Below are 23,876 nucleotides of genomic sequence, written 5' to 3'. Positions count from 1 at the left end.
ATTAGGGTAGAAACCCTTTGTGTATGGGTGACTTAAGGTTCCTAGAATTATAGAATTGTAGAGTTGGAAGGAACCATGTCAGTCTTCTAGTCCAACCACCTGAAATGCAGGAATTTTTTTGCCTAAGGTGAGGCTCGAACCCATGATCCTGGGATTAAGAGTCTCATGTTCCACGGACTGAGCTATCCCAGATGGTTTGTGTATTGAACGTTCACATAGCAGGACCTGTGCATATTTTTAAAGGTGTTTTTCAATTATGTATGATTACCGTATATATACAAGAATTATAGATCTGCCAATTTACCCCAACTCCCCACGGTCTGGTTTGAAGATAAACGAAATTATAAAATCCTGATTAAAAACAAAAAACTCCTGGCACAGAAAAGAGAATGGAAATGCCTAATAGATGCATCCAGAGAGAGAGACTCGGCCACCTTCTGGAGAATGGTAGCGAATGGAGTGCGATCTACCTCCTCAGAAGTGGAGTATACTATACCTGCAGGGACTTGGGAGGCATTTTTCCAATCATTATATTCAGCTCTGCCTTTGACACAGCCACTAACACAGTGTGCGGCAGGTGATGAGTGGCCTCCGGTGTCGGTTGCGGAGGTCAGGAGGCTTATTCAGGCACTCAAATACAGAAAAGCCCCGGGAGCAGATAATATCTCCCCTGAGCTTCTTAAAGCCAATATTGACTGGTGGGCCCCAGTTCTTGCCACCCTATTCACCAGCATAGATCAAACAGCAATAATACCAGAGGACTGGGGATTGGCAATCATCGTTCCCATATTCAAGAAAGGCTGTAAACTTGATCCAGCCAATTACAGACCAATCAGTCTCTTAAGCATTATTAGCAAACTTTACGCAACTCACTTACGTGAAAAGTTTGCGGACTGGCTGGAATGGGAGCACATCCTTAAGGAAGCCCAGGCTGGTTTCAGGGCACATAGATCAACTTTAGACCAAGGACTGGTATTGCAACATCTAGTGGAGAAATACACCTCAAAGAAAGGAGGCTCCCTCTATGTAGCCTTTATAGATTTCAAATCAGCTTTCGATTTGATACCCCGGCACAGACTTTGGGAAAAATTAAGTGCCACAAACATCGACAGACGTCTTTTGCTTCTTATGCGTAGACTACATGAAAATACTCGGATCCGTGTTAGATGTGACCGTTATGGGAACCTATCAAAGGAAATCCAAAGTTTCCATGGTGTCAAGCAAGGCTGTGTTCTTGCCCCTATTCTATTTAACTTCTACATAAACTCCTTAGTCAGAAAGATGGAGGATGCAAGTACTCATCCCCCAAACCTAAATAATATACCAATCCCAGTCCTTTTGTACGCAGATGATGCGGCACTTATTTCCTTCTCTTGTGTGGGTCTAAGAAAACTTTTACGAGCTCTTACAGAGTATTGCGAAGCTGAACACCTAATAATAAATTACACTAAATCAAAAATTATGGTGTTCTCCAAGAGAAAACTCCGACATAAATGGAAAATTAATAACCAACCTATTGAGCAAGTAACATCCTTTAGATATCTTGGAATAATCTTTGATGAGAAGGGATCCTGGTGCCATCAGATTAAGAATTCCATTGCAAATGCGCAAAGATCTTCCAGAGCTATCATAAGATTCTTCTATAGAAAAGGAGGTCAATATGTTCCTGCTGCCTCCCAGGTCTTTGTCGCAAAAATACTTCCACAACTGATGTATGGCACCCAGATATTTAATTGTCAAAAACTCAAGTCCCTGGAATCTGTACAAACTAAATTTTACCGCTCCCTACTAGGGTTACCTACCTGTGTTTCCAACACAGCCATTAGGCTGGAGGTAGGTCAACTCCCTATCAATGCCAGGATATGGATCCTGAAGATTCACTTCTGGCTAAAACTCATATTTTTCCCAGTGGGAGTGGCTCCATTGACTCTATTAGACCCGTTCCAGTCTAAATGGAGATTGTTGCTCTATGAAAAATTGAAGGGCCTGGGGCTTTCCCCACAAGAACTTATAGCCTCAGGTTTTGAAAAGGCTAAAAGGATGGTGAGCCAGCGAATAGGAGATGTAGAGCTTCAGGAACATATGAGCAAGATAGATAAATATCCAGCCATCCAAGATTATGGAAAAGGGTTCAATCTAACACCATATTTGCTGGATTTACAAATCGCAAAATACAGGCGGGCGTTTACCCTTACCAGATTTGATGTACTGCCATCTGCCTTACTAAAGGGCAGATACGTGGGCAAACCCTATGCTGAACGAGTCTGCCCATGTGGTCTGAAAGAGGTGGAAACGGTTTCACATGTGTTGCTACATTGCGACCTCTATGGGGATATCAGGTCACTGTTTATTTCCCCTATTGTTCAGAAATTTCCAGGTCGATCTGAATCTCAGCGGCTGAAAATCCTACTAGGAGATAAAAACCCAGAAGTAACGCTGAAAGTGGCCAAATTTTCTGCGGCTGCGATCAAGCGGAGGGCATTAGCTGTAAAAAAGTAAAAAACTTGACCCCTGGACAAGCCCCCTCATTTTTTAAGTCTATACATACATTGTAGTGTGTGTGTGCGTGTGTGTGTGTGTGTGTGTGTGTGCATATGTGTATTGCTTTTATGTATAATTTTACAATTTTTAATTGACACCATTACTCCCCTTGTAAACTATCGTTGTTGTTTTTTCTGGTCTGTGACCGTAATAAATTAATTCAATTCAATTCAATTCAATACCGTATATATAGCAATGACAAACCTAGACAGAATCTTAAAAAGTAGAGACATCACCTTGCCAACAAAGGTCTGTATAGTAAAAGCTATGGTTTTCCTAGTAGTAATGTATGGAAGTGAGAGCTGGACGATAAAGAAGGCTGATCGCCAAAGAATTGATGCTTTTGAATTATGGTGTTGGAGGAGACTCTTGGACTGCAAGAAGATCAAACCTATCCATTCTGAAGGAAATCAGCCCTGAATGCTCACTGGAAGGACAGATCGTGAAGCTGAGGCGCCAATACTTTGGCCACCTCATGAGAAGAGAAGACTCCCTGGAAAAGACCCTGATGTTGGGAAAGATGGAGGGCGCAAGGAGAAGGGGACAACAGAGGACGAGATGGTTGGATAGTGTTCTCAAGGCTACCAGCATGAGTTTGACTAAACTGCAGGAGGCAGTGGAAGACAGAAGTGCCTGGTGTGCTCTGGTCCATGGGGTCACGAAGAGTCGGACACGACTAGACAACTAAACAACAACAACTGTATATATGGTGCTAATGCTCCTGTTCTGTTATGAGGGGAGGAGAAATGTTTTATGCAGACTTGATAGTCTCTGTTTGCTTCATATACAGCTGTGTAAACTGTATAAACTAAATGTACAGCTGTGCAAACTAAACATCTTTTCTTCTGCAGTGTTGGATGGCAGGTTGAGAGGAGTTCCCTACCAGGACAAACTTTGCTCGTGTGCTCAAGACATTGATTCCATAAAACATATTTTGTTGTACTGTGCAAAATATGAGCAAGCCAGGGCTGAACTGATATTACCCTTTCTGGTACCTTTCCCAGGAAAATCAGAGGCTCACTGTGTCAGGTTCCTATTGGAAGACTGGACAAACACCAGAACATTAGCAGTGGCAAAGTTTTTATTGGTGGTTGCAAGAACCAATGATCCCTATATTCTGAACAAAATGCATGTTTAACCTGGAGGTAGGCTGTATGAATTGTGTATTGCTTTATAACGATTTGTTGGGTCTCTGGACCGTAATAAAGGTTGTTGTTGTTGATGATGATATATATTCTATTTTAAAACATCTGCTAGATCAATCCTAGAGTATCTTGTGTGTCAGGAACTTGGCCCTCCAGGGTGCAGTAGAAGGTTCAGACCCAGAATTTGAGCTGAGTGAACAAGAGGTTGACTTGGCATATGATGGAGAACTGTTAGATTCCAGACAGGACAGCCTGGGACCCCTCCTTCCCAGGGAAGAAGCCTTTACTTCACAAGGAGTGGAAGAGTTGGAAGCCGGCCAAAGCGTTGCCAGGCAACCATCAAATAAGCCGGAGTCTGTGTTTTCTGGGGAAGAGATAGGCCAACCAATCAGTCCTGGCACAGGGAGATGGGTGAGGCTCAGAGAACTGTGGAAGGGAAGGAGGAGAAAAGCAGGGTTCTGGCATCCTTCCTGTTGCGGGTGGGATTCTGATTTAGGCTGAGCAACTCCTTTGCTGAGAGGAGGTGGGAAGCCTTGCTCTGGATGTGTCTTTCTTGTAATTAAATGTACAAAAAGCTGATGGAGACTCATTACTGCTTATCAGATGTTTGCATGCCAGGGATCATTAGATTGTGATATCCTTGCACATCTGGCTAAATTGTGAGTAAAAATCCTGGAGGAGAACTGAAATAAGTTGTGTTTTATTAAAAGTGCTTCAAAAGGTTCAGGGAAACTTAGTGACCTGATTTATCATGCTTTTTATTTGTTTTGCTGATGTTACATATTTATTTCTTTATGAGGTGGGTAGCAAATTTCCATGGCTGTGGTCCCTTCAGAATCCAAAGTCTGTCTCTGGGTTTCAGAGGGGACCTGGTGAGGCTCTGCTCAACCCCAGAAATACAAGTTTCAAATTGTCCTGTTTCACCTTTTAGTTTAATTGTGATTTAAACATTATCAACTTTCCCCCTCTGTAAATAATCCCCTCTCCTCTCCTGGGGGCATTAAAATTTACAGAAATGACACACTAAAGGAAAAATAGACAAAGGGGTGATATGCCATGCAATGCCCTCTTTATTAATTATATGAAAATAAAACAACAATTGAAGTTATTTAAAGCTTTTCTTCTCTTGCCACAATTGATTGCTTATACTTTAGAAATTAAAACAAAGCATGTTTTATTACTTGCATTACGCTTGTGTTATATGCAGTTATAGCAAAGATTGCCAAGGAGGAAAAGAAATGAAAACACCAAAGTTATTAAAAACCTTTCCTACTGTTGTGGTAATTAATCAATACTTTGATCATTGGTTGCACAACAGAAATTAAAACAAAGAATGCTTCATTATTTGCAGTTTCTTGTGTGGATTTGAATGTGAAATGAAGAACTACTGCCCACCGCTCCCTCAAAAGAAACCTGGAGCTGAACCGAATTTATAAGTATCATGCTCCTCAGATATATTGGTGGGTTGGGGTCCAAAGGAACTTCTCTTTTGCTCAATCTGGGATTCTACATTGTGGGTTTGTGGTGCTGAGGAGGAACATCCGCAGTGAGGACTACTTTGCTGCACAGGCTCGTTGTCTTATGTGGCTTCACGGAACTTTGGCATCAGGTGGACGACTGAGGTACGGTTCGTAATCAAAAGTCAAAATACTCTATTTGTAGAAAGAAAAGAGATTAAGGCCTCATTGCTGCAGTAGTGGCTTTCAAGCCCTCCCTACATTGACTTGCCTGTGAGTGGCCTCCTTGCCCTAAACCGCTTTTAGGGAAGGTCAGTGTAGTAGATGGGGGGAGGGGAACTGCTCATTGTTTTCCTTGGGCTGTATCCAATGCTATGGGCAGGAATGGGCTAAAGCCTCAGGACGAATGAGGCACAGGACTCCATAACCTCAATCAACCTTCACCTCACCCGCCAGCTTCTTAATTACAACAGACCCAAGGGGTGGCACTGCCAGTCAGCTCCCTTCCTCTGATCTTTTGCCCTTGCAGAACTCATCTGTGTAGAGGAAGGGTCCTGCCTGTAATGGGCTCTGGAGCTACTTACCCATGGCCATGGGTCCAACAAATGAAATGGGCACCCCCCAATCATATGCTGTTACAATGTTCATGGAATCATATAGAAACATACAGTTGGGACACAATGGGTCACCTAGTCTAAGCTCCTGCAATGCAGGCATGTAGCAAGTCACTTGGAGATCTCTAACAAGCAATGAATAAATTTAAACATCACCGCCATGTGTTATTTGCTTTTCTCACAGGGTGACCCATAGTGCCGTACATTAAAAGCAATCTGGAAGATCCAATGTAAACTAAAAATACAGCTTCTGAGATCCTTCCCCACTGAAACAGGTCACAGCACCACCCTTTAAAAGACAAACGTCTTTGCCTGGCACCAAAAAACAGGTAAAGATTATGTTAGACATGCCTCCCTGGGGGAGAGCATTCCACATAGGGGGGTGGGGGAGAGTCACCCCGGAAAAAGCCCAAGCAAGAGATCTCAAAATTTATTTGAAGAAGCCAAACTGATTTTCACCAGGACCATGGATGATTTATTGGGAGTTCCAAAATATAATACACGGGGGTGAAACATGTGAAGCCATATGTGTCTCTTGCTATTCCTACTCAGAGATTGTCTGCTGGGTTGTAGTCACTGATAGTCATACCCATAGGATAGCTAACGGTGTGCAGGTGTGGTCTTAGAGCGTTGAGCATACTCAGAAGAGCTGCCTGGCAAATCAGGAAGTAAACCCGTTTAACCCAAATAGTTTGGCTGGATAATGGCCATTTGCCCTGATAAAATAAAAATAAGATCACACACACACGCACAAACAGAGAGAGAGAGAGAGAGAGAGAGAGAGAGAGAGAGAGAGTGCATATAGTGTTACTTCTTCTAACTTCTCCAGTAAGGTTGTCTAGGTCCTCACCCTGAACGACCTCGTCGGGTATATCCGGCAACAGAGCGTCAACAGCAACAGCTCCCATGAATAGGCCTACGGACGACCTCTTGAACTTGGTTTTGAAAGGGACCGCCTTGCGCTTGAAGACATACTTGACATTGCCCTGGTAAAATAAATATTGAAATTTTTTTCTGTCTAGAGATTCATGACAATAGCAATCCTTTTGGAATGATACTGCTGAGTGTTGCTGAGAGCTGATTGGCCAGAGAGAGGAAGAGGAACAGAAAAGTATCCAAGGATGGATCTACACTGACCTATTTAACATTATTTTCCCCTAGTAGAACAATCTTAGATATGTCATTCCACAATGTTACCTGTTAGTTAAAACATTTTTGGCCTTGGTTTATTTCCATTATATGTAAGTGATACTCAGCAACTCCAAAACACGATTTCACCCACCTGCTGCTGGTCACTGGTCGCTCTGTTCCCTTCTCTGGTGTCACATTTTAATTATTCCTCCTTCCCTTTCTTTTTCCCTCCCTCCATGTCCTTTGTTTTCTGCCCCTCAAATACCTTTTGAGGGGGGTCGGAGTTTGAATTCAGTTAAAAATAAATAAATGCTGGGCATTTCTCTTGGTAGGGCTAAGACCTGGCTGCCCTCTTGGACCAGCCTCCACAGCAAGCACCACTACTCAAGACCTGGTGGTAGCTTCCAAGTGTCAAGACCTTCTCCCACCCACTGCTTTTAGTGTTAATTCTACTCACATCATCTAGGACGCCAGCCTGGTCCTCAATGAGGCTCTCCTCGTTAGCCAACATTCTTGTAGCACAAACCAGGATCATTACAGCTAGCAGGATAGACCATTTCATGATGGCTCAGAATCAGGGTGTCTCCCTTTGGTCAGCAGAAAGGAATAGAGGCAGAGTTCCTTCCCTAGGAAGAGTTGCCCTTGTCTCAGCTCTGCCTGAGATGGTGCTCTTTGCTTTCTTTATATACCCCTTTTTGAGCTCTGTTTGGTTATACTATCTATTTCTGGACAAAAACAAAGTGAAGTTTGGAAGAGCAACTAGCTGCTTCATGATGGCATGGAGAACACTAAGCTCTTTGCCACTGCTGAGTGGAATTCCTTCATTCTCCTTCCTTGACTGTTCTTCTGGTTCATTCCGCTCTGGTCTCACCCTTCCTGAGTTTGACCATTCCTGATCCCACTGCTGAAATTGAATCATGCATTATTAAGAACATAAGAAGAACTCTGCACCATCAGGCCAGAATCCCACCTAGTCCAACATCCTGTTCTCAAAACCAAAGAGCAGGATTTGAGCACAAGAGCCTAATCCCCTACTGTGCTTTCCAGTAACCAGTATTGCTGCCTCCAACTGTGGTGGTAGAGCATAGCCACAATGTCTAGTAGCCATCAATAGCCCTCTCCTCCTCCATAAATTTATCTAAACCTCTTTTATAGCAATCTAGGTTGGTGGCCGTCATTGTCTCTTACTATGTGCTGCATGGTGAAATACTTTCTTTTATTGGTAACAAATCTTTCAACTTGCCCGAGTTTGTATTCCTTCGTGATCTCTTCCTTTGGACAAGACTTCAGTTTTTTGAAGGAAGCTTCCTTGCCTCTAATAGCTTCTTCCACGTTGCTTCTTATGCCTGTTTGCTCTTGGCCCTCATTGTACCTGCCCGGGTTTGCGGTATAAACTCAAGTTGAGCTTCAAATATTGTATCTTTAAACAACTCCCAAGCATTTTGGAGTTATTTCACCCTCTTGACTTTGCCTTTCTGTCTCCTTTTCCACAACCTCCTCATTTTAGGGAAGTTTCCCCTTTTTAAATCAGAAGAATTTTGGTGATGGTGGTGGTGACCTGGCTTGCCAATACTACATGTGAAAAGCATCTAGGGGTCTTGGTAGACAACAAGCTAAACATGAGCCAAGAGTGTGACACAACAGCAAAAAAAAAAAAAAAAGAAGCTAATGATATCCTAGGCTGCATCAATCAAAGTATAGTGTGCAGTTTAAGGGAAGTAGTGGTGCCATTTTATTCGGCCTTGGTCAGACCACAGCTGAAGTATTGTGTCATGTTATGGGTGCCACAGTTTAAGAAGAATATTGATGAGCTGGAATGTGTGCAGAGGAAAGGTGACCAAGATAATCAAGGGTCTTGAAACCAGGCCTTATGAGGAACTGTTGAGGAAGTTGGGTATGTTTAGCCTGGATAAGAGAATGACAGGAGATATGTGAGCCAGATGGCTAAACTAAATGGCTGTCACATGGAGGATGGTGTAAGCTTGTTCTCTCCAGCTCTGGAGGGTAGGTCCAGAACTGATGGCTTCAAGTTACAAGGAAGCAGATTCTAACTCAACATTAGGAAGTACGTTGTTGTGATGGTTAGAGCTGTTTAACAGTGGAATGGACTCCTTCAAATGGTGATGAAGCCTCCTTCCTTGCAGGGAGTGGAAAAGCATGCATAGGCAGGGCTTTGATGCTCCAACCATCATACTGATAACCTCCTGTCAGTTGATTGACAGTTGACATCATGAAACACCCCATGCTCCATGTTTGCTTCAAGGAGGATGACTAGGGTCCCAGCAGGAGTTGGGGGGGGGGATTGTGCCCAACTGGGACCTGCTGGGTCAATGTTTTGCAAGTAGCCCTGATCTGTAGGAAGAAGGAGGCAGGTTAGGTTTATCACCTGGAATAGGTGCCTCTTGGACCTTTCCCATATTGATGTGCCATCCCCTCAATCCTCTCTAGCATTGGATTGGGAAGATCAGGAGAAGGAGAAATCTGGGAAAAAGTGGGTTGTTGTTTTTCATTGTTGCTACTACTATTATTAACGAAGCACTTCCCAAAGTAACTTACTGTCTAATACCATATCTATATATTAAACATAAAAGCATTTTTAAAAGAACAATAGCACACCCATGAAAGCAATGGAAAATCCAAGAGAGACAAAGCTTTTAGAAGGTTTGTCAAAAGTAGAACATCTGTAGTGGGCACAGAAATGACAATAGAGAAGACGCCTGCCAATTAGAGGGTGTTGGCCTGATTCTGACATTGTGTGGGATGGACCTCTTGACAGGATGTCACATGGAAGAACGAGCATGTTAACCATGCTCATTAACTGCAGTGGGTCTACTCTGATGGGTACTAGTCAGGATGACTCTGCTTCCACAGTCAGAGACAGAAATGCATCCAAGTTAGGACTGCCATATGACTGTGTTTTCCCAGGAATCGGACTGTCAAAATGACATCCGGGTGGGTTTCCGTCAAATTGGCAAAATGTCTGGGAAAACCCATATGGCAACTTTCACTTTTGGGAATATGGCAGCCGTAACCCAATTGATGGAAACTGCAGGAGAGGAGACTGCTCTTGTGCTTGGCTCCTGCTTTATGGGAAGAACAGGGTGCTAGAACAGATGCTAGGTCATTGGTTCTTCATATGTTCTAATGTGTAGGACCAACATCAGACACAATGCATTCCCCCCCCCCACTCTCCGTCCCCCTTTTTGCTTCGGAACTTTGTACAAAGTTCAACTCATGCACAATTTGGGTTGTTCCCCCTCTGGGCCTGTTAGTCAAACCCATTAATTACAATGGGTCTGCTCTGAGTAGGACCACCATTGGAAACAACCCAGGCTCTCATCTTCTACTCACACCCTATTTGTTTAGTTTTAGAACAAGCAACAGAACACATCTTCGCCATATACAGCAAGGAGCCAATTCACACCCACATACCATCCCACATAGAGACACCCACAAACATTTAACATTACTTACTACGCGGCCCGGTTTGTCTTCACCATCAGAACCGCTAAGTGTTGAAACCAACAGCATTGCAGCTAGCAGGATGAGACACGACTTCATGGTGCGTCAGAATTGGAGTGTCCTCCTTGAGTTGGCCAAAAAGAATACAGGCGAGGAAGAGTTGCCTTTGGTCTCTGCTGTGGCCAGGATGGTGCTCTCTGCTTTTTTATATAGCCCTTCTTCAGCTCTATTGGGTGATGCTACCTTTTTCTGGACTAAGACCAAGTGCCATTGGAGAAGGCAATTAGTCATCTTGTGCTGACGTGGAGAACAGGGCGCACCTTGCCAAGGCTGTGTGGTCTTCTGTTCTCTTTCTTCACTGTTTCCTATATCCTGACTGTTTCCTATATCCATGTCAGAATTGCATAATGCACAGCTCCCCAGTCATTTTCTTCTCCATCGTCCATCTCACAAATATGAATGTGCGAATTGGAGAAAGCCCCCCAAAGGAATGTATATTGGACCCATTGACGTATTTCTTGGTTGTTGTTAGCGCACACCCTCCAACATTTTGTGACAAAAATTCAGGGCACCGCCCCACTGCACCCCCATCTTCATCGCTTGCCCCTTACTTGCTGTTGACCTCTTCCTTTCCCATAGCCTAGAGCAGCCTCCAGGAAGATTGCTCCAGCCCATGCTGCATTTTGAAATGCAACACAGCTCAGAGTGGCCTCTGGGAAAATCAGGACATCCCGGATTGGGATCAGAAGCCGGAGCAGCTTCTGCCAATTCAAGAAGTCCTTATTAAATTGGGACCCTTGAAGGATCTGATAGCATAGCCTGAATGCCTAGACACACAGCCCCTGAAACACATCCTGCAGTCCTGTGCTTAACTACACAAAATCCACACTCTCATTGAGTTCAATGTGTATGTGGATAAGACTGCAAATGAAGTTTTACCTCTGCCATGGATACACTGTCTGACATAGGATTTAAGAGGCATATTTGTTTCCTGGACATGCTGAAACAATGGAGGCAATTAGGTCTTCAATGCCATTGCCACTGGAAGATTTGTTGTGCTGCATCACAATCCTGAATTTGATACAATGGGGGGAATTATGTATTATATATCTTAATTTAAGAGGACAGCTCCTTATTTGCTATTCTGTCTTTGGCTTACAATAATGCTTTGATATAACAATGCAACATGATAATTAGGTATCTATTAGATTAATCAATACTACCTTTATTTCAGGCCTCAGACAAGAGCTTCCATTCTAAGGAACCTCTGGCATTTTTACTGGCAGCTGTCAGGCAAACAGTAGTACAGCAATAATAGACACAGAGCCCCTGAAACACATCCTGCAGTCCTGCGCTTATCTACATAAAATCCACAGCCTCATCAAGTTCAATGGGTATGTGTAATATATATAAAATAAAAATAAATAAATAAACAAATAAACAAAATGTCCTGTAGCAGCTTAGTGACCAACTAAGTTTGTTCTTGGTACGAGCTTTTCTGTGCATGTACACTTCTTCATGCATGCACATGAAAGTTCATACCAAGAAAAAACTCACTCATATCTCTGGCTATACTTCCATAGTTTTTGATCAGCTGGAGAATCACAGGTGTACTGATCTCAGGCAGGCAAACAACCATCGATAAAAATTAATGACACTCCGGCAGTTTTATGGTACTTTTATGTACAAAAACACATCCTGAGCATTGCTTCTAGCCTCCTCTCATTAAAGGAGTTGGTCAGTCTGAATCTCCGCCCCTCTCACAGAAGGAAGGACAGCAGATTCCCACCCTTCTCCTCTTGACTTTCCATTGCACTTTGTCCTTGTCCAGTTTCCGAGAACAAGGAGTGAGAGGTTGGACTTCCCCCTCCCCACTTCCACAAGACACAGTCTCTGTCCTCTGCCTCTCTTCTGGTTGCCTAGTAACACTCTGACTGCCTCCTAACTTTCCCTCTGCTTAAGAGCTATCTGTGTCAGTGACTTCTTCATGAAGAGGGGGTCGAGTTCTCCATTCCCATCTCTAACAGCCAACTTTTGTCTGCAGAAAGGTCTCTCTCTCACTTGGCTCAACTCTGCCTGTTACCCTGTGCTCGGCTGAGCCATGTTCCTGACACAACCACCCCCTACATAACTCTCATAGAATCATAGAATTGGAAGAGACCACAAGGGCCATCGAGTCCAACCCCCTGCCAAGCAGGAAACACCATCAGAGCACTCCTGACATATGGTTGTCAAGCCTCTGCTTAAAGACCTCCAAAGAAGGAGACTCCACCACACTCCTTGGCAGCAAATTCCACTGTCGAACAGCTCTTACGGTCAGGAAGTTCTTCCTAATGTTTAGGTGGAATCTTCTTTCTTGTAGTTTGGAACCATTGCTCCGTGTTCGCTTCTCTGGAGCAGCAGAAAACAACCTTTCTCCCTCCTCTATGTGACATCCTTTTATATATTTGAACATGGCTATCATATCACCCCTTAACCTCCTCTTCTCCAGGCTAAACATGCCCAGCTCCCTTAGCCGTTCCTCATAAGGCATCGTTTCCAGGCCTTTGACCATTTTGGTTGCCCTCCTCTGGACACGTTCCAGTTTGTCAGTGTCCTTCTTGAACTGTGGTGCCCAGAACTGGACACAGTACTCCAGGTGAGGTCTGACCAGAGCAGAATACAGTGGCACTCTTACTTCCCTTGATCTAGATGCTATACTCCTATTGATGCAGCCCAGAATTGCATTGGCTTTTTTAGCTGCCGCACCACACTGTTGGCTCTTCCTCCTCTTCTCCCTGTGAGGAGAATCAGAACTTACATGGTTAAACAGTTCTGTGAGACGTCACACAGATGTTTAACCCTGTAAGTTCTGATTCTCCTCACACCCCATCTTGTCTCGCATCCTGAGGGAAACTGTGAGTACAACTTACCCCAAACACAACCCTTCACAGAACTCCCCATGTCACTGGATGGTCAAGGGTTTAGTAAACCCATCAGATAGGTTCTCCTGGCTCGAACAATACTTGAGCCATATCCAACCTGCCTGGACACTCTGACATACATTCTGGAAACGTATGTCCAAATGCATGGTTCTGGACTTGAACTGTCCAGATTCTGCCAACCTAAGACAAGATTGATTGACTCCCCAAACAGTTATGGGCAAGCAACAATCCCCACAAATCTCTTGGATCAAGCACTGGTAGAAGTCCAACTCCCTGCACAAATCTGACAACGCACTGAACTCAGCCTCAGTGGAAGAAAGTGCAATAAGACTTTGCTTCTGGGACTTCCACCCAACCAGGGATTCCCCAAACTTTACCACCAGCCCAGACACAGACTTCCTGTCTCCAAGAGAAGCCCAATCGCTGTCACTCCAGCACGTAAGCCGTGCGTCACCTTCAGCTGACAACGTGAGGCAAAACTCTTTGGTATCCTGCAAATACCTCAACACTCTCTTGATGCCTTGCCAGGCATTCACACTGGGCTTTGTAGCCTCCCTGCTGAGCAGATTCACAGCAAACGCTATGTCTGGTCTGCTCCACTGAGAGAGATATAACAGACTCCCTAGCGCTGACTGAAACACCTCAGGGTTTTGGAACTCAGAACGCTCCCCAAGCTGACTGTCCTTCACGAAGTTGGTCTCCATGGGCGTTCTGACCCCTGCACAATCAGACATCCGGAACTTCTCAAGCAACTGCTCAATCTTGCCTTTCTGACTGAGCAAGAAACTCCCGTTCTCAGACCTGTCTATCCTAACGCCTAGATAAACCTGAACAGGACCAAGGTTTTTGAGCTTAAACTTCTTACCAAGCTCTTCGGCAAAACCTTGCACCTGTCTACCTGTCTGTGCCACGTACAGAATATCATCTACAAACACCAGAATCGCTTCCTGTGTCTCTCCTGAACCCTTCAGGTACAGGCAACTGTCTGCAAGACTCTTCCGGAAACCCAAACTTTCCAGAGCTTCATTCAGGCACATGTTCCAATTTCTGGCTGACTGTTTCAACCATAAATTGACTTGTGTAGTTGCCACACAACACCTGGCTCATTGCCCTCAAACCCTGGAGGAGGTAGCATGTACAGATCCTCCTTCAGATCCGAGTTCAAATAAGCCACATCCACATCAAAGTGGTGCACTTGGTGCCCTCTTTGAGCAGCTACTGCTAAAAGCATGCACAGAGTCTCACTCTGGGATGTAGGAGCATACACCTCGTTGTAATGCAGCCCCCTTCTCTGCGTGAACCCTCTGGCTACAAGCCTCGCCTTGTACTGTGGTTCTCCAGACGCTGTGGGCTTAATCCTGTAAACCCAACGACAGCTCATGGCCTGCTTGCCCTCTGGCAGCTTTGTGGTGGAGAACACACCTAAGGACCTCATTGAGTTCAACTCCTTTTCCATTGCCTCTTGCCACTTCCTGGCTTCTGCTTCAGGCAACTGTTGAACCTCCTCAAAACTCTCAGGTTCGCACTGCGCTAAACCAACCCACACACTGGTGACCTCAAACCTCTCAGGTGGTACCCCCTTTGTAGTGCGTGTGGAACGTCTGAGCACTGTCTCAGGTCTCCCTCTGACCCACTGGGGCCAGCAAGTGTGTCCTTGTTATCAGAAGCCTCCCCCTCTGACTTACTGCGTCTTCTGGCCTTCTGAACTTTACTCTTGGGCTCTCTTTTAACAACCTGTGGAGATGCCCCTCCCTGTCCTTGACCCTGGTCAGAGACCTGGTCCTCATCAACAGGTTCAGCTTCTAACTCTCCCTCCGCAGCAGAATCAGACAGACACTCTGAGAGAACGTCAGGATTTGCATGGATCATTGACCAACCACTCTGCTCACAGAACTCAGCACTCCTGCTGACTAGAATGCTGGACTGATCGCCTTCTGGATAGGCAAACCTCCACCCTTTTGTCGCAGGCTTGTACCCACAAAAGATCATTTTCCGGGACCTCGGGTCACCTTTCTTGCGTTGAGCCTTTGGCACAAGCACCCAAGCTTCGCAACCAAACACACGGAAGAAATGCACCTTGGGCTTCTTCCCGTGCAGCAGAAAATAGGGTGTGTCTCCTACAACAGAGCTATAGGACCTGTTCAAAGTGAAGCTGGCAGCTTTCCAAGCTTTGGCCCAAAAGCTCTGAGGCAAACCAGAGTCAAACAGTAGAGCGTCAGCTGTCTCAGCTATCGTTCTGTTCCTGCGCTCCGCTACGCCATTCTCCTGAGGAGAAAAAGCAACCGTCAACCTGTGACTTATCCCTTTCTGGCGGAAGAAACTCTGCAGAGCAGGCCCGGTGAACTCTCTGCCTCGGTCACTCTGAAAACCCTGCACCTTGGTGGAAAACTGTAGTTCCACCGCCGCAACCCAGTCTTTGATCAGTTGCGCCGCCTCGCTTTTCCGTTTCAGCGAGAAAACCCAACCGTTTCTTGAAAAATCATCTGTCAGAGTGAGCGCATACCTGGCCTCGCCCAGACTCGGCACTGGCATGGGTCCACAAAGGTCTGTATGCACAAGCTCAAAAGGCCTTGTGGTTACCCTCTCCGATCTGGGATAACTGCACCTTTTTATCTTTGCTCTTTTGCATGCCCTACAATCCAAGAATTTACCACATGCTTTCATCTTGCAACCTTCAGTGCATTCGGGCAACTTCTGGATATATTTCCAACAGCTGTGCAACATTCTCCTGTGCCACAAGTGAACACACAAATCATGTATGGGAACGTTAGCACACTGCGCCTGTGCTGTCTCAGTGTCCCCCTTACCCTCCAGAGGTGTCTCCAGAACAAAGAGGTTGTTCTGACATGCAACATTGACCAGTTGTTTCCCACCCCTGGAAATAGAACAGACATCATTTTCAAAGCAAACCTTATAACCCTCCTTTACAAGAGCAGATACAGATAAAAGACACTTCATTCCTGGCACAATGTAGACCTCCAGCTCTGCCTGTAAAAAAGAAACAAACACATTGCCAACAGTGGTTAATTGTCTCTGTGAGCCATCAGCAAGAGTGACTGTTTTCCCAGTTGAAACAGCCCTGCAGTTCCACATTTCGCCACTAGATGGCGATGGCATAGGTGATGGCTGGCTCCTGAGTTGATGACCCAACACAGCATGCTGCCCTCACTGGAGTTGTCTCGCAGCGTTGCCATGGAGGCAGCTAGGTGATAAGAAGAACCGTCCTTCTCACTTCCTCTGTCACGTCCTCCCTTCGCATTCCCACGCTGGCCTCCTCTCCTAGACTGGCTGCCATGGAAACCTGGCTGACTGCCATGGGAAGCAACCTTGGGGACATCCTGCCCGGCCTCTCTGGCTCTCCTCGGACAGGACCGACACAGATGGTCAACAGACGTGCAGACAAAACAACGACGAGTGGAAAAAGCCTGAACTGTGCCTTCTGGCATGGCCCCCCCTCTGCTACTGGCAGGGCACCCTGAGCCAGCTTGGCCCTCTCTGAGACGACGTTCCTCCTCGTCACACAAACGACCAGTCACATACTGCAGTGTAAGATCCGCTGGATTCATCGATTCCAAAGTTAGACACAAATTGTCATAACTTTTGTCCAAAGAGCTGAGCAAAATATAAACTTTCAGTTCCTCAGTAAAGTTGACTTGCAACAGTCTCAGCTTGTTGAAAACAGAGAGCATCTTAGTCACATGCTGTCTGATGCTATCACCAGGACGCAGCTTCAGCTCAAACAAGCTTCTGGTGGTGTGGATCTTTGCCCCAGCTGTGGTCCTGTGGTGCACTCTCTCTAGTGCCTGGTAGGCCTCGTGAACAGTCTCAAGACCTTCCACCAAAGGTAGTTGTGAGCCCTCCAAACTGAGCACTATAGCTCCTAGGGCTTTCTGGTTTTTCCTCTGTGAGGCTTGGGCAGCTGCAACAACCGCTGCTGCATCTCCGGCTGCAGCTTGCTGTGGGGGCCCTTGGATCGCCTCCCACAGACCCTTGGCTACCAGCCAGGCCTTCAGCTTCCTTGACCACTCCTCCCAGTTTCTCCCATCTAATTTTTCGAAGGGGACTGAGTAGGACTCCTGGCCATCTGCCATCTTCTCCCCCGGGGCTGAACCTACTCACGTAACAGCAGCTCCTCTTGGCACCCAGTCCTGAAGATGAGATCCTCCCCAGCAAGCTTCGCTGCCTCAAACGTTAGGCAGGAGCTCTAGCTGGCTTCTCCCACACACACAGGCACGACGTGGCAACAGGTTTCCAAAGCTTGGCTAGCTCCCATAACCTGTGAGATAAGATGACACCCAGCACGCTTCCCCTGTGCCGATGGATGCCTGTGCCGATAGAAAAAACTTGAGCTCTCTTAGCAAAGTCCTTAGCAGAGTTTTGTAGCGGCAGAAAGTGTTGCCTTGTGTGTGGATAATAAATCAGACTGAATACAGGCTTCTTGCTAATCTTTTAATGAGAAGAAAAACATCATAAATCAGCCTGGTGAGAGAGCGGACATCCTTTCGTCTCTCAGCCAAAAACGAAAGGAAAAACACACACAAAGAAAGATTCCCGTATGTGAACATAACCACGCCTCAGAATGTGAGACGTCACACAGAACTGTTTAACCCTGTAAGTTTTGATTCTCCTCACACTCCCCCCCTCCACCCTCTGGGTCTAGGTTTGTTGGGGTGACTGTGGTGAAATTCCCTCTATAGTTCTGGAGCATGGATGTGCTCTGCAAATTCCCAGGAACTATCTCCTGGTCCATAACCCTTCCACTCTATCAGATACTGTAAGCTTCCTCCTCCTCCAGCAAGAGTCCAAAATCTGCACCACTTTGAACTCCTCTTCTCCCTCCACCACTACAGCTTCCCTAGGGTTCTGGTAAAGGTGTGCAGAAAGTTCTGGTGATAACAGTGCTCTGTGGAACACAGGGTGTATTTTCATGGAAGCTGGTAACCTAAGCTGGAACATCACCAGATTGATCTGTTCTATTACTTCAAAGGGCCCCACATGCTGAGGATCCAACTGCCTGCATCTACCTTTCTGGGGCAAATCTCTTGTGGACAACCACACCTTTATCTCTCTACCTGGTTGCTATGCTTATCTGCCCCTTTCTTGTATGACTCTTTAGTCAAGTCCAATTGCTCCTTTAACCAACTCTGCATAGCTGCCATCTTTTCAACGAACTCTTCCACAGCTTGCACTGAAAGACTGTCTACCTGTGATGGAAAGGCACCTGCGACTGGCAAAAAGCGAGTTTGCTGCCAAGACGCATGAAGGGCATTGTTGTACACAAACTCCACCACGGGTAACTTGGACACCCAGTCATCTTTTTGATAATTCACATAGCACCTGAAGTATTGCTACAACATGGCATTCGTCCTTTCTGATTCCCTGTTTGTCTGTGGGTGCCCTGCCAAGGTGAGGCACACCTCTGCCTCGAGCAGCTGGACGACCTTCTTCCAAAATTGCCAGGTAAACTGAGCTGGTCAATCTGAGATTACCCTCAAGGGTAATCCTTGCAGTTTGAACACATGATCCACAAAGAGCTGTGCTGTCTCCTGTGCTATTGGCAGCTTCTTGCATGGCACCAAGTGTGCCATCTTTGAGAACAGGTCTACCACCAGCCACATCACTGTCTGCCGCTGTGACTCTGGTAGATCAGTGATGAAATCCATAGCTATTGTCTCCCATGGTCCATGTGGGGTCGGTAGTGGTTGGAGAAATCCTGCAGGTGCTTCCCTGGGCCTCTTCACCCACTAACAGACTCGTACATACTCCTTTGTCTCCTCTTTCACCCTCAGTCACCAAAACTGCCTCATCACCTGGTATAGCATCCTATGCAGCCTGAAATGCCAGACTGTGGGGTTGTGGGGTTGTCATGGCACTAACCTCAGACCTTGGCTCGTAATTTCCCCTCTGGGACATAGAGCCACTCTTTTCCACAAACCCCTCAGCACTGCCTTCATCTCCTCTCAGCACCCCTAGCTTGTGTGTTGTTGTTTTTTTTTTTTGCGAACTTATCCACTGCTGTCTGTTTTTGGAATTCGGAGGTCTCTGCTACAGAGGCAGCTGCTAGCTGCAGTTGCTGCAGCTTCAGTTAACAGCCCCTCGGCCATCCCATGAGGGAGGGAGGAATTGACAGCTAGTGGGCCACTGTGGGGCCACCCTCCTTGCCTGGGGTGCAGCGGGATGGGCTGCACCTATTGGGGATGTTTGTCCTGCGGATTTTGTATCTCAACATTGTACCCTTCTGATTCAGGAGACCTGGTCCAGGGACAACTTGTTAGTGAGGGGATATCATTCCTTTATAGAGGAGGCCAACATGGGGTTTGGGATCACTACTGTTGAAGGGCAAGGGAGGTATGGTGGTGGGGGTAGATACTACAGGCAAAGGATTTTGAGATGTGTTGATGCTCAAACCCCTTCGAATCTATGCCCCATCCCGAGGGACGGGGTGAGCAGGGATTATCCACCTCCATCACTGGTGTTGTGCAATGCCCGGTCTAGAGGCAATAAAACCGCCACCATGAGAGACTTTTTTTTATCTTGCTTGGGGTTGCCTGGCTTGTGTGATGGAGGCCTGGGTGCTTGAAGGCAAAGTAGTCACACTGCATGAGATAGCACCCCTGGGTTTCTCCGTCCTCCACCTGTTGTGGACTGTGGGTCGGGGACGGGGGGATGGGTAGTGTTGTTAATCCGGAAGGATTGCTCTTTCAGGGCTCTGCCATCACCATCAATCTCCGACATTGAATGTGTTGGCCTAGTGTGGGGCACCAAGGAGAGCTTGGCTGTCTGGCTGGTGTACCAACCACCTAGCACACCAGCAGCCACCCTGTCAGGCCTGTTGGATGTGGTGACAGGCTGGGCCTTGGAGTTCCCTAACCTACTGGTTTTGGGGGACTTCATCATCCATACTGATGCCACCCCTTCCTCACGGGCTCTGGACCTGGTGTCTTCCATGGTGACATTAGGGCTCTCCCAGTTTCTTTTGGGTCCCACACACACAAGCAGGCCACACTTGATTTGATTTTTGCTGCGGGTATAGATGTGATCATGTCCTCACTTGTGGAAGTGCCATGGTCTAATCACTACGCTCTGAAAGCCAGGATTGACTTCCCGCCCCCAACCCGCTTGGGTGGCGAGCCTATTTGGTCTGGCCTGCGAAGGCTGGTGGATCCTGATGGATTTCATCAGGCCTTATGGGACCCTGCTCCCCCTGGTGGCTCACTAAATGAGCTTGTCAAGAACTGGAATAACCAGCTCTTGGTGGCCATCAATGAGATTGCACCTAAGCACCCTCTGCGACGCCACCGAAACCGGGCCCCCTGGTTTACTGAGGAGCTCCGGAAAATGAAGCAGGACCTCAGATGGCTAGAACGAGAATGGTGATGTGCTTGTGATGGAGCCTCAAGGACATCTTATAGGATGCTTATGAAAGCCTATGAGATGGCAGTGAAAGCTCCAAAGAAGTTTTACTTCTCAGCTTCCATTGCATCCACTAGCTCTCGCCCGGCGCAACTTTTTAGAATAATTAGGTCTCTAACACCCCTGGAGGAACTGCCAAATTTAAATATGAATTTGACCCATAGCTGTGAGGCATTTGCAAGCTTTTTTGTGGAGAAAGTCTTGCTGCTCCGCCATGACCTCCCTACCAATTTGGATACAGTAGCTGAACTGGAGGCCCCTCGACTGTCCTCGGGTCTAGTATTGGACCACTTCGATCGGATACTCCCTGCCGATGTAGACAGATTCCTCCGAGCTGGAAGGAAATTGTATGCAAATATATTCTTCCGAGCTGATTATAAATTGTATGCAAATATATTAGCTAATAGAATGAAAAATATATTATTAGAAATAATTAATCAAGATCAAACAGGATTTCTACCAGGAAGACAAATGAAAGATAATATAAGGAATGTGTTATAAGAGAATCAACTACCAGAGCAGGGTCCCCTAAATAAATTTATATACAGACCAAACTATGCCCTTATGCCTATTGCCTTTACTATCTGCTATGTGACTCTGTGTAGCTGTATCTTTAAAACTGCTACTTTTGTGTATGTTATCTCTTTGAGTGTAGTTAAACATAGTTCAATCTCTGTATCGATTTCCCTACTGCTTAGTGATTTTTATGCTTTTATATAAATTTGTATCGTTATGTACTATGTTTTTTATAATTTTGTATCAAACTTGTACCCGAATTGGAAAATTGGCTTCCTGCTGCTTACAAACTGTCAGACTACCATCCAGTGCTATCTACTGAGTCTGCAATGAACACACACACAAATACACAAGTCTAGATGTTTTTATTCAAATAAAGAAATGTAGACTAGGGCATCACACCCGTACAAATAAGTAACTCCCAAACCCTGTCTTCAATTTCCTTATCGAGAAGCCTGACAGCTCCGCAGTTTTCCTGTAAATAAAGGAAAAACCTGACCATTAACAGTATTGCTGGGAAGCAGGAACCAGCCCAAGCCTTTTGTTTACAACATTCACAAATAATGACACCACCATTACCAAGTTTCTACCCCCTTCCGACACACCACTTACCTGTTCTAATCCCCTCACTGTGCCTCTTCTGACGTCTTCTGTTTGTGATTACCATAAATCTGTATAGAAATTAAAGGGTATAATAGTAAGAATCACCTTTTGTTCTGGGTTCTCTCTGTCACCTGTTATGTGAGTGTGAACACTGTTGTCAACAGTCCTGTTTTTTAAAAATAAAGATCAGGCTTATAGCCGATTTGCTTTCCGTATAGCCTGGCCTGGTCTCTGTTTATTTCCCGACCGGTTTGAGCCTCAAAAATGTGCTCTTTCTGAAGGTCCAGTCTTCCCTAAGAAGCTGAATTTCTTGATGAGACCCCATTTTTCTTCCTATGTCAGAATGTAATTGATATTATTGAATACCTGGAAGTAAGGAATGAGAAACAGGTGGCACTGATGTTTGTAGATGCAGAAAAAGCATTTGATAATATTTCCTGTACCTTTGATAGAATGGTATCATATGTGGTGGACATTCAGTAAAGTAAAAGGCTTTTGGGAACTGATTTAAAACGAACTTGAAAAATTTTTTAAGTATACTTTTCCCCAAAAGCCTGAAGCTTTCCTGCTAGGAATAGTTGGCAAGGAAATCAAAAAAAGAGGATAAAAATCTGTTTCTATATGCCACAACGGCCGCTAGAACTATGTTAGCCCAAAGTTGGAAAATGGAATTAATACCTACTATAAATGACTGGCAGACTAAGATGATAAATTATGCTGAACTAGCTAGAATAACAGGAAGACTAAGAGACCAGGATGACCAGAAGTTTCATGAAAATTGGAACAAATATCTGACGTATATAAGAGATAAGTATAGAACTTCAATGACTCTGGCAGGGTTAGAACAACTCTAACAGTGTTTGGCAAATATGTAAAGGAGATAAAACACGTAACTTTAGAAATGATCTGATACTTACCAACGAAGTGAAGGGAAGTCCGAGGCTCGGTGGAGCCCAAAATAACTGTGTATTATATATATGATTCTTGTAACAGCTATGTTATATGTAACTTATGTAATCCAGACTGTATATATGTATAATTAATGGAAAACAATAAAAATTTATAAGGAAAAAAAAAGATAATCTTTCCTGTACCTTTATGTTAAAGGTTCTGGAAGAAATGGATTTTGGAGAAACATTTAAAAGAATAGAAGTCATATATTCAGAGCAACAAGCAAGATTAATAATTAATAATGTAATTGCAGAAAAGTGTAAAATTACTAAATGGAACAAGACAGGGATGTCCCTTGCTGCCCCTGTTGTTTATTTTAATTCTAGAAGTAGTGGTGAGAGATATAAGAGTAGATGATGAGATTAGAGGAATAACGGTAGGAGATAAGTCATATAAATTAAAGGCATTTGCAGATGATTTAGTGATCACGGTGGAAGACCCAACCAATTCATTAGTAAAGGAAATAGAAAAAATACAAAACGTTGGACAGATAACAGACTTTAAATTAAATAAAAATAAACCAAAGCTCCTAGTAAAAAAATATGCTAGAACAAGATAAAAAAAGTTACAGCTGGTGACAGATATAAATATATATAAAAAAGTGAAATATTTGGGAATATGGTTAACAGCAAAAAATATTAATATATTTAAATATAATTATGAAAAAATATGAAAGAAATAAAAAGAAACTAGAATCTATGAATCTATCCCTATTAGGTAGGATAGCAGCAATAAAGATGAATGTATTGGCAAAAATGTTATTTCTATTTCAATCAGTCCTGGTAATAAGTAATGTAAACTGTTTTAAAGAGTGGCAGAGAGAGATTACAAGATTTATCTGGAGGGGCAAGAAGCCAAGAATAAAATATTAATTATTAACACATCTAAAAGAAAGAGGAGGCGTCTCGCTACCAGATATAAAATTGTACTATAAAGCCTCTTGTTTGTGCTAGATACGGGATTGGATAACATTGAAGAATGTAGACTTATTAGAATTAGAAGGACACAACAACAGATTTGGTTGGCATGCATACTGGTGGTGTCAGAAGGCCAAGGTACGTAGAAGCTTCCAGAATCATATGAGAAAGGGGATTTTCAAAGTTTGGGAAAAATATAAAG

At 44.8% G+C, this 23,876-nt stretch overlaps 2 long non-coding RNA genes across 4 annotated transcripts in view; one reads left to right on the top strand and one right to left on the bottom strand.

Annotated features, from left to right (window-relative positions):
* LOC310849773 overlaps nt 1-10,685 on the bottom strand; it is a 55,635-nt gene extending 44,950 nt beyond the window's left edge. Inside the window, exon 1 of the long non-coding RNA XR_014567079.1 lies at nt 10,363-10,685. This is a non-coding gene — a long non-coding RNA (uncharacterized lncRNA). The remainder of the gene's footprint in view (nt 1-10,362) is intronic.
* The window catches only part of LOC310849746, a 62,214-nt gene continuing 42,067 nt past the window's right edge, over nt 3,730-23,876 (top strand). The window contains exons 1-3 of one of the 3 annotated variants that reach the window (XR_014567046.1): nt 3,730-4,097; nt 5,038-5,308; nt 5,942-6,086. This is a non-coding gene — a long non-coding RNA (uncharacterized lncRNA). The other 2 variants (XR_014567047.1, XR_014567048.1) reach the window with 2 other exon arrangements.

This window comes from Podarcis gaigeae, assembly GCF_964106915.1.
Source record: "Podarcis gaigeae genome assembly, chromosome: 8".
In the NCBI taxonomy this organism is placed as follows: Eukaryota; Metazoa; Chordata; class Lepidosauria; order Squamata; family Lacertidae; genus Podarcis; species Podarcis gaigeae.
Note: the sequence above shows the minus strand (reverse complement) of the source record. Positions and strands in the feature narration are given on the sequence as shown.